The 16,740-nt window shown below is 35.4% G+C and overlaps 1 protein-coding gene and 1 pseudogene across 3 annotated transcripts in view; both read left to right on the top strand.

The window, feature by feature from the left end:
- Nucleotides 1-16,740, top strand: part of TTC28 (tetratricopeptide repeat domain 28) — a 617,832-nt gene that overhangs the window by 45,493 nt on the left and 555,599 nt on the right. The gene's annotated exons all lie outside the window — the stretch shown is intronic.
- Nucleotides 4,853-10,152, top strand: LOC308492600 (protein N-terminal glutamine amidohydrolase-like; annotated as a pseudogene). The gene is made up of 2 exons: nucleotides 4,853-4,927; nucleotides 9,391-10,152. The product of its transcript is annotated as a protein N-terminal glutamine amidohydrolase-like (transcript).

Raw genomic sequence — 16,740 nt, 5'->3', positions numbered from 1 at the left:
AATTACATTTGAAAAAATCTTAAACAATAAAAATCATATTCCTCTCATCTACTGCTTACTCCCTTCCCCATCCTTCACTTTAGTCCTAGACTTAACTGTTTTTATCCAATTTGAGTATTTTTGAGACCTTTTGCAACATATCTACAACTCTACACACATTTACACATGTGCTCACACATGTATACATACATACTTTTTAAAGAAAAAGGATACTTTTTAAATGTTAGATTTCTGGTATGTTTATTTTTCTCTTAATTTATACACTGAATTATTTTTAATAGTTATATAATGTTCCATATTATGAATATGCCAATTTAATATTTTTGATTTTTTATTTGAGAAGATAAAAATCTATAATAAGAGATGATGTAAAAGTGGTTGAAAAGTTTCTATCTTATCTTGGGTACATGCATGAAAGCACAAAATAGTCTTTGTTTCCTTGTTATTCAAGAAAAGACTACAAATAGAGATTACAAACAAAAGTATGGTTTTTGATTGGCCACCATTTGATTGGTAGCTTTTTCTATTTGGTGTTGAAGTGAGTCTCTGAAGCACATTGTTTACTTATTTGTACATTTAGTTTATATATTACTGTTGTTGATTTGAGATGAAAAGCACAGTTTTTCACTGAGTGAAATTTTTCTCATAAATGTGAGCCTGAGGTAATGCAGAGTCCACAGCATCTCCTTGGAAACCAGGCTTTTGTGGGATAGAACCAGCTACTTTAAGATGAGTGCTTTGTGCTAAGGAAATGATTCAGGAAGTTTGGCAAGAAGGGAAGTCTTGCTGTAAAGGAAACTCAGGAAATAGGAGCTCAATTATTTAAATTCTCAGGTTTGTTTGTCATAATTCATTTCAAGAATGTTCTAATGATCAAGTTATAAACATATGATGACTAAAAAGTTTCACTTCCAGCTCCCAGATGGTATGTATTTATCATGAAGGAATGTGAATGCATTGTTTTAAGTGAAGTGAAAGTTTTGTTGTCATGTCATTTATACTTGACAACTGATTAAACTGTAGATATATGCTTTGTGGACGATATTATTTCAAGTGTTTTAGGACACTCAACTTTTAAAGGTTTCTATTTGTCTTGTCTCCTGTAATAAAAGTTTGGTAGCATTTTTTATGTCAATGAAAACTATTCATGGGTTTACACAGTCATTTCATAGAAGTATTATTTCAGTAGTCTCAAAAAACATTACAGGTTAGAAGTTATGAAAGCAACTCCATAACAATGGCAAAAAATAGTTTTTCCAAAAAATACTTTAAAATGATAACATTTGTAGATAACCAATATACATAAAATTAATCTTTTTTTGAAACAAAAGTATTACTATTGCCAACATTGGAAGATTATTGTTATATCTGTGTTACTATAGCAATGCTGGAAGTCATTGAATAATTCTAGTCATTGATTAAATTTAGTAATTTTTTTTTTCTTATCGGAGGTTGGCTAATATTTCAGAGGAGTTAATTATACTGTTTCGGTGTTGAAGAGGACTTTTTTTTTTATTAGTTTCAGGTGTACAAGACAAGGTAATACTTAGACGTTCATCATTTATATCCCTCACACTGTGAACCCCCTTCCCCCCATCCATTATCCTTCCGACCTCACACCCAGCCATCACATTATATATATATAAAATTATAGTTGGCATTCATTAATGTTTAGCTTCTGGTGTACAATGCCATGATCAGGCATCCACATTATCTCTGAGGTGGTCTCCCAAATAGGACGCATGTCCATCGGATACCCAACAAAATCTTTACGACATTATTGAATAAGTTCCCCAAATTAATTTTCAGAAAACCCTGAGGCCATCTTGTGGTTACCAGCTGCTTCCTAATCCCTTCACCTTTCCCCTTATCCCCAACCCCCCCCACCCCCGCCCATCTAACAACTCTCGGTTTTTTCTTTGTGCCCTCAAAACTGTCTCTGATTAGTTCATTCACATATTCTTTTCTTTAGATTCCGCATATAAGTGAGATCATATGGTACTTGTCTTTCTCTTTCTGACTTATTTCACTTAACATAATGTTCTCTAGATCCATCCATGTTGTTGCAAATGATAAGATTTCTTTCTTCTTTATGGCTGCGTAATACTCCATTGTATAAATGTACCACAGCTTCTTAATCCAGTCATCGACCGATGGGCATTTCGGTTGTTTCCATATCTTGGCTATTGTGTAAAGTGCTGCAATAAACATAGGAGTGCATACAGATTTTTGAATTGGAGTTTTGGATTTCTCCGGGTAGATGCCTAGGAGTGGAATTACTGGATCATAGGGTAGTTCCATTTTCAGATTCCTGAGATACCTCCATACTGTTTTCCATAGTGGCTGCACTGATCTGCAATCCCACCAACAGTGCACTAGCGTTCCCTTTTCTCCACATCCACGCCAGCATTTGTTGTTTGTTGATTTATTGATGATAGCCATTTTGACTGGAGTGAGGTGGTATCTCATTGTGATTTTTATTTGCATTTCCTGATGGTTAGTGAGGTTGAGCATTTCTTTTTTTTTTTTTTCTTCCTTTTTTTTTGTTGTTGTGTTGTTGAGAGCCCGCTGGCTCATGTGGGAATCGAACTGGCAGCCTTCGGAGTTTGGAGCATGGAGCTCTAACCGCCTGAGCCACCGGGCCGGCCGAGCATTTCTTCATATGTCTTCTTGCCTTCTGTGAAGAGGACTTTTAAAAACATTATTTTTTACATTGTACTTTAAAAGTTACCTACAGATAACTTTCTATAATGTTTACATTATTACTTGTATTTGAATTCTCTGGAAGGAGTATCTTCTAATTTAATTTAAGGGAAACATTTATTTCTTGCTAATTGAAATCCAGTGAGGCTTCTTTTTTTTAAGGAATGCGCAGCTCACAGGGATTGAACTGGCGACCTTGATGTTATCAGCACCACATTCTAACCAACTGAGTATAACCGGCCACCCCCCCAATGAGGCTTTTAAGAACTGAAGTTAGAATTGTCTTGTTGTTTATTATTTTAAATAAGTTTTGAGGTGTACTATAGTCTACTGTCAAAGCATTTTACTTTTTTAGCTTTTGATTTTGAAATAATTTCATGGTGTTTATTAGTTTAAATATATCTTTTAAAATATACTACACTTCATTGTCAGAGCATCTGTAAATTTTATTTACTTATGGATTTTTATTTTGAAATAATGTGAACGTACAGAACGACTTGTTAGATTATTTCAAAGACTCTTGTATAGTCTGTCTGCCTCACCTATACAGAGTCCTCAGGTGGTAGCTTGTTTTTTCATGAGGGAGTAAACTAATGAAATCATAGCCTATCATTTAGGATTAGTTACAATCTTGGAATAGATCATTAGAAACATAATAGTCACTGCTTGAGAATTAAATAGCTGGTATTAGTCTGATATAGATTTGCATCATTTTTAAAAGTTGGAGGTCTGTTTCCCACAAGTAAGTTTATTATGATTCTAATCATTCAATGGATAAGCTTTAATGAAATTTGAAAATAAGGCATTTTAAAAGTTGGCTGGCTTCTAAATAGTAGGTTTTCCAAGGAGAAGTTAGATTAAAAGGTGGCATAAAATTCTGATTAAAAGTCATAATTTTTCTTAATGATAAAATATTAAATTTATGTTTAAAGTCAATTTGGATAAGGAATTTGTGTTATCAAAGAAATAGTGATTTGATTTCTGGAAAGTACATTGAGAAAGGAAAATATTTTCAGTGCAATTGGACTCTAGTACATGCGTGACAAATCCTTTATAAATTCATGTGACTATTCATTAAGAGCTGCAAATTGTTGAGTAAAACGCAACTTGCTTTTGGTTTTATTAGTTTCCCAGACTTGTGCGCCCTCTTGTGTTTAATTTATAGTTAAGACTGTTCTACTTTATGTGGCTTTCAGTAGTTTGATGGGTTGGGTTGTATATATGCATTTTTGAAGAGATTAAAAATTTTCAAGTATAATGATCAGTATTCATTGCATATTATCTAATTTCATTACTATAAGAGGAAAGAATGTTAAATGTTTTCCTGGTTCTGTTACCTATATTTACTTTAACATACTCCACATCACATTTTTATCATATTTAAGTAACGCATTTATTGAAGTATATGTCCTTGTATATAAGTTGTTTTTAAAAAGGCTAAGAAGGTTTAGTTATATTATCATTTTAATATGAAACTTCTGTGGCTATTGTAAACTGTGGCTATTGTATTCTGTGGATGATCAAGCTAGTAAGTGCTTGGCACATTATAGACCTTCAATAAATATTTGTCGAAAGGAAGAATTGGAAATATAACTGATTACTTATATTTTCTTATTGACTGAAAGAATTGAAATTAGTTGGATAATTGCCAACTTGATATATTTTGAAAGACTGTTTGTTACTCTGATTCCAAAGACACCTAGAGAATAAGTGACATTTGATCTTTGGGTTAGTATTTAATTGAAGTAGGTACCTTTATATCTAATGGTACTTATAACCATATTAAAATTTCAATCAGTGGCTTTCTTTTAATTGACATGGAATTAGGCGTTCTACCTGCCCTAACCCCCCAATTTATCTGGACTCTTTAAGGATTGAATTACTTTGACTAATTTTGTGGATTCCATTAGAATCAGATCAACTTTGGTGCAGGATTATAAGCTATTGTGCCAAGTAGATTATCGAAATTTAGGAAATAGTGTCAAAAACGAAGCATTTCTTTCAAATGGGGTAGGAATTAAAAAGGTGATAATAAAGAGTTTGTTATCAAATGTTCAGAATTTGAGGATGCCTTGTCTGCTTACTAGATAATAACTCTCTCACATTTGATTTATATGGGCAATTATAGGCTAAATCATACAATCTAGAGATGGAGATATCGGATTTAGGCTTTCTTGATTATATTCTCAAGTTTGATACAATTTACTTTTTAAAGAGTGAAATGGTAGGAAGGATCCTTCATAGTAATCCCACATAGTTCTGTAACTATCTAGTGTCACAGAGAAGTAGTTTTGTTCTTGATTTTAGTGTTAATTTGTCCTGTATGGAATCTTGCCTGTGCTTCTGCCCTTTTGATTTTTATCCAACAAGCATTTTACTGATAGTTTGCAATCTATCAAATCACTAAGTCAAAAAGAAATAACTTTTGGAAAAAGTTACTTATCTAGTATATTTTTCTAAAGATTTGTTGTTCTGTATCCCAAACACCCATAATCCTGTCCCTTTTGTTCTTGTTAAACGTAACATGTAGATTTATATTTTGATCTTCTTTTATCTTTGACTTCACCTTTAGCAGATTTAAGAGAGTTCATTTTGTACCAAATGCATAGAGGGAATTTGCTGAATCTTCATATTCAGGATACTCTATAAATTATTTGACAAATGTTTAGTATGTAGTAATTGCATGCATAGTACCATGTCTACTATTTCTTGGTTTTAAGTAATACATTTGTTTGGATTTATCTTTGGGCAATTTACATGTAAATGTAGAAATATTTATAACTTTTAAATTACATTTACATTTATTATTTCACTTTTTTCCTGGTATCAACTCTTTGAGGTCAGCATGGTGGGCATTTTTATGATGCTTTTTATAGATGAAGAAAACAGCTGTAGAGGGTTTGTGACTTGAGTAAATGAATCCATGTATGTGGAAGTTCCTTGTAAAATATAAAAGGCTAAAAATGTAAGAGAATTTTATTATTTATTAGGGTATTATCAAACTTGTCTTTTTTTTTAAAATCATGTACTCTTTTTTGTAGATTATTTTTTTATTTTTAAAAAAGATTTTATTGGGGAAGGGGAACAGTTCTTTATTGGGGAACAGTGTGTACTTCTAGGACTTTTTTCCAAGTCAAGTTGTTGTCCTTTTCACTCTTAGTTGTGGAGGGTGCCATTCAGCTTTAAGTTGTTGTCTTTTCAGTCTTAGTTGTGGAGGGCGCAGCTCAGCTCCAGGTCCATTTGCTGTTGCTAGTTGCAGGGGGCACAGCCCACCATCCCTTGTGGGAGTTGAACCGGCAGCCTTGTGGTTGAGAGGACGCACCCCAACCAACTGAGCCATCTGGGAGCTCAGCGGCAGCTCTGCTCAAGTTGCCGTGTTCAATCATAGTTGCAGGGGGCAGAGCCCACCATCCCTTGCGGGACTCGAGGAATTGAACTGGCAACCTTGTGGTTGAGAGCCCACTGGCCCATGTGGGAATCGAACCGGCAGCCTTTGGAGTCAGGAGCACGGAGCTCTAACCCCTGAGCCACCAGGCCGACCCCCCCACCCCAAACTTGTCTTTTTAAGTCTAATATTCATTCTTCCTATGTATTATGTATTTTCCCATATAAATAGATAATATTGTATTGTCTAGTTGCCATTCTGCTAGTGGCCAGTCACCCTGTTTGTCTATAATAATTTTGTTAATATTCATGGTGGATTGGAAATAGTGCAATGTATATTACAATATAATTCTCAGTCATTTATTCTGTGTTCCTGCCTACATATTGGAGGCAATTCTTAGCCCTTTCTACTGTCCACATTTTGGTTAAGGAAATGGGATGAAATTGTTTAAACAAAACCAAGCTAACTCAAAAGCTTGTATACATAGTTTCTTTTGTAGGGGGGTCCTATTACAATGTAATGTTATCAGTTAAAAAACTGGGAGTGGCATAGAAACACAAAGTAGAATGGTGGTTGTTTAGTGGGAGGGGGAAACCAGAGTTTTTCAAATCGGTATAGAATTTCAGTTTTACAAGATGAAAAGTTCTGGAGATCCATCGTGCAGAACAGTGTGAATAAATTTAACACTCCTGAACTGTACACTTAAAATTAGCTAAGATGGTAATTTAATCATCATAAAAAAAGACATTAAAAGAAGGGTAGAGAACACAAATTTAATATATCATATATTCAGGAACCTGCTCCTGGAATGAGCAAATGTTAATAATTTCTCTGCAGTGAGTCTTTGTGAAATTAAATTTAACTGAATCTTAGTGTTACAGCTTAGTATTAGAGTAGAGGCTTCTGCAGCACGTGTATTATCTCTGGTGAACTCTTAACCTACCCTTAATTTTTAGACTATATCTGTATTTTTTCAGATGATATGGTGCGAAGTTTTCTTGCTTCTAAATGTATATTACTTTTTTCATTCTGGTTTCTCTAGTAATAGGAAGAGATTTATTATATTTGATGACATTTCCATACTTTTACTTAGGAATCTCCTCTCCAGATGTCTGTCTGGCATTCATCATGAGCTATTTGGAGATATCTTAGTCTTTGCAAAATTAATAAGTGATTAGCATAAGATCCTAGTATAGTCATCTATAATGTATGGTGGTTTATGTAGGTGCTCTTCAATTTCTTCCAATAATGACCATCAAAATCTCATTATTCTAACTTCTATTAAAATGTTAGTAGGCTGCTGTTTTATTCTTTAGTCTGAACATTTAATTATAAAATAACTTTGCACTAAAAAGTCATTTATTAAAACAGAAAGGTTCTTTAACCAATCCCATAGTAATTGTCCTTTCTCAGTATTAATTTTCCGGGTAGTGCTTGCTATGATGCAAATGCAGCAATTCAAATCGGCAAATATGTATTAGGTGACCTTAAATAGCTTCCCATATCACTTAGAATAAAATTCTTATCATGGCGAATGAAGGTAGCCCTGATCTGGAGCCTGCCTACCTCTCTGCCTACACTTACTCATTGACCCACCATACTCTATCCAGTCTTTGTTTCCTCAAATATTTCCTCAAATATTTTCATTTCTTGCCCACTTTGGGCCTTTTGCACTTGCCACCTGGAATTGTCTTTTCCGCATATAGTTATGGCTGGTTTTTTCTTACATTCAGATATCAACTTAAATATCACTTCCTAATGTAATTCACCTACTTAGCCATCTGTAGTCACATTGCCCTATTTTAATTTTCTCTATGGCTTTTCTTTCTTTCTACCTGAAAGAAGCTTTTTTTGTTTTTTGTTTTTGGGTTTTTTTGGCATCTGCCTTTGCCCTCTAGAATGTGTGCTCCGTGAGAGTAGGGAGCTTGCCTTTCTTTTTCACCGCTGTATCTCCCGTATCCAGAAGTGCCTGACTTGTAGTAGATGCTTAATAGTCGAACAAATCACTGAATGATTCATTGTTGTGTTTTCCTATGTGCTAGACACTGTGCAAAGTCCTGTGGAGGTAGAGTTTAGTCAGAGACTGATAGTTCAAAAACTGTAATATAAAAGAGTTAAGTCTTATAGTAGAGAGATGTATAAAATACTATGGGGCCACAGATAAAAGAGTAATTTCTCCTAGAGGTAGGTCTTGGGGTATTAGAGGTGAGTTAATGTGTTAGTACGTCATATTTCACATTAAACCATTTTGCGGCACTTTGCTGATTAGTTACTGACTAGTTCTTGAATGTCTGATACTTTATTTAACCTGCTATTTACTTTTCTGTCAAAAGATGGTGGTGATATTGACCTCAAGAATGCTATAAAGATTAATTGTTTAATGTTGGCTAAGTGCTTTGAAAATGCAAAATGTTTTATAAGCCCCGATGCTCTTAATAATATTAACAACCACTTTCTATAATTAAGTTTTATTATGTACTTTGTTTCCCATTATTCAGATAGATTAAATATGACATGTTTTAAAAAAAGATTATTTAAGGAAGGCCTACTTTGTTATTTGACATGGACCTTTTGTCTTGTGTTTTTAGTAGAAAATAATATCTGTATTTTCTAATTATACCAGTTTTCTCAGAAGAGTAGTAATATACTATTACCCCCAGGAGGCAGTAGTATACCAAGAAGATGGTATGCGTGGGCAGGCTCAAACAGCTGTGCAAGTCTGTTAGTGGTTAGTGACTTGATTTAACGTGCAGACTTCCCTTCTTACTAATCAGGTACTGAAGGCTTCAACAGATCTTTTAATTTCCTTTTCCCATAGTATTGTATTATCTTGTGTTTAAGGGTTTTTCTTCCTCAAAGGGGAGATCCTATCTGTTTCAGTTTTTGGAGTGTAATGATATCTAGGGATTGTTACATACACAGGAGTACCTCTCTTTATACTATATTATACTATCCTATGCTATATGAAAGATTTTTTTCCTACAAGTTAATGAATAAATTGGAAAATTAATAAATTGCATCTTACTTTAAATTTATTTTGGCAATGAGTTTCAACCTTTGTTTCTGCCCTGAAGTACTAATGGATAAATACACTTATAATTCTAATAGGGGCTTGCTCCTTCAGTGATTCTAAACTTAAGGCAATTTTTCCCCAGATCTTAGAGAGCTTCGTGTTTCATTATCTAATGAAAGGGTCCTACTTCAGAGAGTTAGGGTTAGCCATCTTCGCAGAATTAGGGTGAGTGGCCATCAAGAAGAATATCATTCTTAATGTTTTACCCTGCATCCCACTTATCCTTAAGTTTTTAAAAAATATTAACATACCGCACTCTGCTTCGAGAGCCTGTGCGGGCTGCTGCACGCCAACCCTGTCCCCAAAGCGCGCCTGTGGGTCTGGACTAGTTGGCGCGCTTCAGGCCCGTGCCCTGGCCCAAGCCACTGTGAAGGGGGATGTCCCCGACGCCGCAGCCGCCAGCTACCAGCCGGCCACCCCTCCAAGGGATGCCTGTGTCTACAACAGCTGCTACTGTGAAGAAAATATTTGGAAGCTCTGTGAATACATCAAAAACCACAACGGGTATCCTTTAGAAGAATGTTATGCTGTCTTCATATCTAATGAGAGGAAGATGATACCTATCTGGAAACAGCAGGCAAGGCCTGGAGATGGATCTGTGATCTGGGATTACCATGTTGTCTTGCTTCATGTTTCAAGTGGAGGACAGAGCTTCATTTATGACCTTGACACTGTCTTGCCATTTCCCTGTGCTTTTGACACTTACCTGGAAGATGCCTTTAAATCTGATGAGGACATCTATCCACAGTTCAGAAGGAAATTTCGAGTGATCCGCGCAGATTCATATTCGAAGAACTTTGCTTCTGACTGATCTCACATGAAAGATTCCAGAGGGAACTGGAGAGAGCCTCCTCCATCATATCCCTGCATTGAAACTGGAGATTCCAAAATGAACCTGAATGATTTTATCAGTATGGATCCTGAGGTAGGGTCGGGAGCTGTCTACTCGCTATCTGAATTTGTACATCTGTTTGGCAGTCAAAACTACTGAACTGGACATCTGGGTGTAGAACTATGGAGAAGTTCTAGGACGTGAACAATGGGATGGTAAACGTCATGGTACATTTGGCTTGGAATTGTGTTTTCCTCTTTTTAATTCAATTCAGTTGAAACATGAGTGAACAAAAAATAACTAAATAAAAACTTTTTTTTTTAAATATGATGTAGTGTACATTTGCTAAGATAGTCCTATGGCTCATTTGTTAAAACACGTGGTGACTTATGCCAGTAATTGCTTTTGTTGTGATGGATGTGTGTGAACTTTGTTTCTGTTCTGGATGTTTCATTTCTCTCCAGCTACACTGGAAGCTCCAGAGGGCAGGACTGTGGCTCGTTGCTCAGTGAATCACTAATACCCATTAAAGGTGCCCATAAAATGTTTACTAGTGATTGTGTTGCTGCTTGAAGAGGGCTGATATTGTGAGCTGAATCAGCAATAAGTATTAGTCTTTTTGGACTATTATGTTGTTAAAAAAGATTACAGCCCTTCCACGCTTGAGTATTTGTTTGGTCTGTTTATATATGTTTTTTATAAATAAAATTCACTTAAAATTAAAAAAAAATCAACATACCAGCAACAGTGTTTTCTAAAGTGTGGAAATTTTAAAGATTTTTACACAATGAAGCAGTTGGGCATTTATAGGTTCTTCTTGGAGGCCATTCTGTGTGCTCCCATAATACCCTATCCTAAGTACTGACTTGTTACATGGTATTATAACTGACTGTAGTTTTGTTTGTATTCCTTAGACTGTGAGCTTCTAGAGGGCAAGGACTTTGTATTATTCACTTATGAGCTCCAGAGCCAGTTCGGTGCCTGGCACATAGAAAGTGCTCAACAAACATTGTAAATGACTGCTGGGTTTGTTTGGACTTGAGATATTTTAAATAAAGATGCTTAGTGCAGACACAGAAAGATGCCATTTACAAGGATTTTCTGCTATAGAGGGTGTTTGGAAGTTGTTTTACACATGCATTGTATCAGTGAAGTATTAGGAAATTTTGATTGGGAATGATGGTTTCAGAGTTTCCCGAAAGCACCAGTGGACACTTAAAACTGGTTTTTTTCCTCTGTGACAAAGAGATGGATGCTGACAGGTTAGATAATACATTTAGAAGGTGTTTTAGCACATTGTTTTATTGCTTATTAATTCTTGGAAATTACATTGAGTTGATGAGAACTAGTGTTTTAACTATTTCAGAATAGGTGTTGAGGCTTGGTTTTAATGTTTTGTATTAACCTTTTTTGTTTTTTTTTTTTGAAAATTTCTGTATAATAGGCATTCTATACTATATTCTATATGAAGGTGTGAAACTCCTACTCTTCCTCCTGTGGTACCCACCCTTACACCTACTCATGTACTTTCCTGATACTGACTTTAGAGTCAGCACTGTATAGTTTTGGCAATGCTGTAACCCAGGTGGCTTAAGCAGATGAGTGGCATAAGGCACCGTCCCTTTGTTGTTGAGTTCTACAGATAACACCATGTTTCCCCGAAAATAAGACCTAGCCGGACAATCAGCTCTAATGAGTCTTTTAGAGCAAAAATTAATATAAGACCGGGTCTTATGTTACTATAATATAAAACCAGGTCTAATCTAATCTAATCTAATCTAATCTAATCTAAAATATAATACTGGGTCTTATATTAATTTTTGCTCCAAAAGACGCATTAGAGCTGATTGTCCGGCTAGGTCTTATTTTCGGGGAAACACGGTATGTAGTCTTTGGCTAAAACTTGATTGGCTGCACTTTCACCTGCCTATAGTTATGATAATTACACCTTCATTACTATCTGTACTGAGAACACAGCTTTATGTTACATAGGTTGTTTTTTGCTTTTGTTGTCATCTAGAACATGAGGAAATGCTTTTAAAAATACTGGAAGCTCTAGGATAAGACTTTTCACTACACTTATTAATTTAGTTGTTTGGGCCTCATTGACAGATAAGTAAGTGGGAGGACTATTTTTCTCTCATGATTTACAAGAATTAAGAAAAATTTAAAGAAAATAAAACCTATTCTCTTTTTAAAGCCATATAGGAACTCTAAATTCTTTGGAAGACAGATACTACTAGTCGGTAGGTAATAGCTTTGGTACTGGAAATTAGAGATAATATTCTAACTGGTAATTTATATAATTTCTGATTAAAAACCCCAATTTATTAAAATTCCCAAATTATACTTCTGACTAGTCACCTGCTTTCAGGGAATAAATCTTGGAATTGTCAATCTCATAATAAGGTTTTTAAAAAGCTATTAATTCTCTTTGTTGCTGAGAGATAGATTAGCTTATTAGCAATTAATAATGCTAGAGACTAAATGGTCTCTAAAATTCATTTTGTTTTTAAAGTTTTAGGTACAGCATCAGTATCTCTAATCACAACTTCCAGTACTTTTTCTGTGCCTTAATTATAACTGGGTACTTTTTATTTTTGTCTTTGTATTTTTCAAGACTTGTTAAATTTACTAATGAATGAGAAAATTTCTTCCAAACTCGAGAAGCCTTGCCAAGTAGCTCAACGGTTGATCTTTTCCCTGTGAGTACAAACTTTCATTCCTGAGAAATCATTCCTCTCCTCCCTACTCCACTGCTTCTTATAGCTCAGAGGTTTGAGTAGTAAAACTAGTAAATGACTAGGGTTTCGTTCTCAGGAATTTTTTTCGCTTTCCCTTTCCTGAATCCCGAGATGCAAACTGTTTTCTGTTCTCCATGGTGAATCATTTCCACAAAGTGACGGCCGATACTACCAATTACCTGGGTTCAAGGAGCCGATTTCCCGACCAACTTTTCTCAGGATTCGGGAATGGAAAAGCGAAAAAAATTCCTGAGAACGGCCTGGAAACCCTATAAATGACCAACGGCATAAAAAACTAAAACAAAAATCCTCTGGGTCTGTGGGCCCTTAGGGGCATAAAACAATAATTATATGGGTATATAACTTTTAAATAATTCATTTTTGAATAACTCATACATGTGTATAGTATAAAATTCAAGAAGGTACAAAAGGATGTACAGTAAAAAGTAAGTTTTCCTTTCTCTCCTCTAGCCATTAAGTTTCCCATTCCAAAGGCAACTGCTCATACTAGATAACTTTCTGTCCTTCCTAGAGTATTTGATGAATGTATAAATCTCTCCTTTTCCATATTTTTATATATACATATATGTATATAATCTTTATATATCTATTTACATATAGAGAGATAATAAAAATCTATATATATGCCTAATCTATATCTGTATGGTTGTGAACAGTTTGGGATTGATAAGGAAAATAGAGGTATTTAAAATATTTTAGGAATAAGTTTTAATCTGGGAATTAGGGTTTACTTGATTATTGGAAGAGCTGGGGAGGGAATGTCAGGGCAGTCACCTGGGAAAGTCAAGGGAGCTTCTGTTGGAAGGTCGGGGAAGCAGACACTGAAGGCTTTCAGGTCTTGAAAGCTGATTGGGAAACTGCTGCGAATATCAAGCATCTTTGAGAACAGCTTCTGCCAGGTGTCTTGACTGCAGCAGTAAAGCAGGTGATTCTCAAGCACTTGCCCAAAAGCCAGTATGAATCTAACATCTGCCTCCAGCCACTTCCAAAAAGTAATGGCTTCTGCTCTTTCCAGATCTCACATGTGTTCTTTCACAGGCAAAATCTAACACAGATCAATACAGCGAAGAGGTTTCTGGGAGATATAGGGGAGTTTTTGAAGAGTGGACGGTTGTGCTAAGTTACCCAGATGACAGTCAATAAGATTTTCGACCTGTGAAAACTACTGTGTCCCAGATGTGATTGTACACCAAGAAATGGACCTGAGGTTTTTGATAAAAGGTAATAGGTTATAGTCACAAAAAAGACAAAAAAAGAATCAAGCGTGTCTATAAAGCCTCTGGTGGTATTACTAGCGGGAAGGCAGTCTTTGTGACAGGGAGTCCACTGTCTTTCCTTACTGCTGGCATTTTGGAATAAAGCCTACTTTTCTTTCCACCAAAAAAGAAAAAAAAAAGAATTAGGGACTGTAGGGTCCTGAAAGCCAATGAAGGAAAATGTATTCCATAAGAAGTAAGCAGTTCAGTAGTGTCATGAGGATGAAAGGAAGAAAAATGAAATCTACTGGATTTAAAATTGACAGATGGTCATTAGTGAGATTCAAGAGTAGTTTTTGTGGACTTGCCAGAGCAGAGATGTCCTTATAACTGGTCAATAGCATCATAATAACCAATCACATAAATGGAAAAAAGTTTATCAGTTCCGCTGTGTCCTGCTCTCTCATCTTTTAATCATATCGTCAAATACTTTCCTGCTATATGTTTACATTATTAAATATGAATACTCAACTGGAATGTAATACTTTTGTAATTGTCAGAGCAAAATAGTGTATACTTAGAAACTACCCCTTAGCTTGTTTATATAAATTATCTTCACTTGAGCTAAAAAATCTTTGAGTCATGTTGTTTGGTCCATTATCATTCCCAGGCACAATAATAAAAAGACACAGACCAATATCAATTCATGGTCTTGATATCATACTACACTTATGTAAGATATAACCATTGGAGGGAACTTGGTGAAGGGTACATGAGAGCTCTATACCCTTTTTGCAACTTCCTGTGAATTGTGCATCTATAATTAATTTCAAAAATTAAAAAAAAGTACATGGACCTCGAACTGAGTCTAGGAGTCTCTACTTACTAGCTGAGTCACCTTGGGAAATTCTAACTTCAGTTAGCCTCATTTACCATATCTATAAAATGGGGTTCATATTAATACATCTCTCATAAGATTGGTATAAGGATCAAATCAGAGTTTTTCTGAAAACATTTGTAGACAGTTGAGCTCTATGTGAATCTTATTTAAAATTGTATACTTTTTATAATTAAGAATACTTATTCCTATTAATGTCATTTTTTTAACAGACCATTTCACAAATTCATAAAAAACACTTTGAAGCTTTGAACTTTCTAAGGTTATAATTTTTCTAAACTTGGATTTATCTGCAAGCAATTAGTATACTCAATATTATGTATAGAGCAAAAACTTGCAGTGGGTATAGGCCCTTTTGGATTAAATTCATATTTTTATTGTCTTGGGAACAACAGCTTGAAGCTATCATTTGCAAAGCCTTGTCATTATTTGCAGGGCTAGTAGGTTTTATAATCTATTTGTTAGGCTAGATTATTAAATAGAAAAGAACAGGACCTTATGGCTCTTAGCAGTTGTAGTCCATTATAACTTCCTTAGCCACTAATAGGCCACTGATTTATGAGTTTTGATTCTTTTATTCACCAAATGTTAATTGGATAACTATTATATGTTGGATAATGTTATAGGCACTTGGGATACACCTGTAAATCAAAAGAAAAAATTGCTATCAACAGAGATGGAGCTTTCTTATGGGACAAGAGAGAAATAGACAATAATCAAAACAAATACATGGTACGTTAGAAAGTTATAAGTACTGTGGGACCAAAAAAGCAAAGCAAAGGTAGTGGTGCTGAGAGGGGTGGGAGTGAGGGTAGGTTTTATGCAAAAGGTAACACTTGAGCAAAGAGTTAAAGGAAGTGAGGAAGTTAACCATGAAGTATCTGGAGGAAGAGCACTCTTGAAGCAAAGGCCCTTAGGTAGGAGGTACCTGGCTCATTTGAAGGTGGAATTTTATATGTCTGGAGCGGAATGAGCAAAGGAGAAAGTAATACGACATTAGGGAGACCAGATCATGTAGGTGATTCTAAGCTATTGTAAAAACTCTGGCTTTTACTCAGGAAATGTGGAGCAATTAGACGGTCTGAGCAGAGAAGTAATAATCTAACTTACCTTTTAAGAGGTTTCCTCTGGCTGCTGTGTTGAGACTGGACTTGGGGGGTAAGTATGAGAATACAGAGACCTGTTAGGAGGCCATTGCAGTAATCCATGTGAGAGATGATGGTGGTAGTGTGGAAGCAGTGACATACCATGTTTCCTCGAAAATAAGACCTAGCCGGACAGTCAGCTCTAGTGCATCTTCTGGAGCAAAAATTAATGTAAGACCCGGTCTTATTTTACTATAGTATAAGACGGGGTATAATAATATAGCATAGTATAATATAATCTAATATAATCCGGGTCTTATATTAATTTTTACTTCAAAAGACCCATTAGATCTGATTGTCCGGCTAGGTCTTATTTTCGGGGAAACGGTATATCCAGGTTTTGGATACATTTTGAAATAGTGCCAACAGTATTTTCTGGCAGTTTGGAGGAAGTCAAAGATGACTGCAAGGTGTTTGCCTGAGCAACTGGAAGGATAAATTTGCCATCAACTGAGATGGAGAAGGTTGTGGTTGGAGTTGGACCGGAAAGAAGATCAGGAGTTCAGTGTTGGACATGCTGAGCTTGAGATACTTAAAAAGACATCCAAGTGAAATGTTGAGTAGGCAGTAAGTCTAGAGTTTTAGAGAGGGGTATGAGCTGGAGATATAAATTTGTATTCAAAACTATGATACTGGATGTAATTATTGAGGAGAGGTAGAGAGGAAAGAGAAGAGGTCTAAGGATTGAATCTGGAGGTACCCTCCCATTCAGAGGTCAGGGAGAAGACAAACAACAAATGAAG

This window comes from Rhinolophus hipposideros (genome assembly GCF_964194185.1).
Source record: "Rhinolophus hipposideros genome assembly, chromosome: 24".
Classification (NCBI taxonomy): domain Eukaryota; kingdom Metazoa; phylum Chordata; class Mammalia; order Chiroptera; family Rhinolophidae; genus Rhinolophus; species Rhinolophus hipposideros.
Note: the sequence above shows the minus strand (reverse complement) of the source record. Positions and strands in the feature narration are given on the sequence as shown.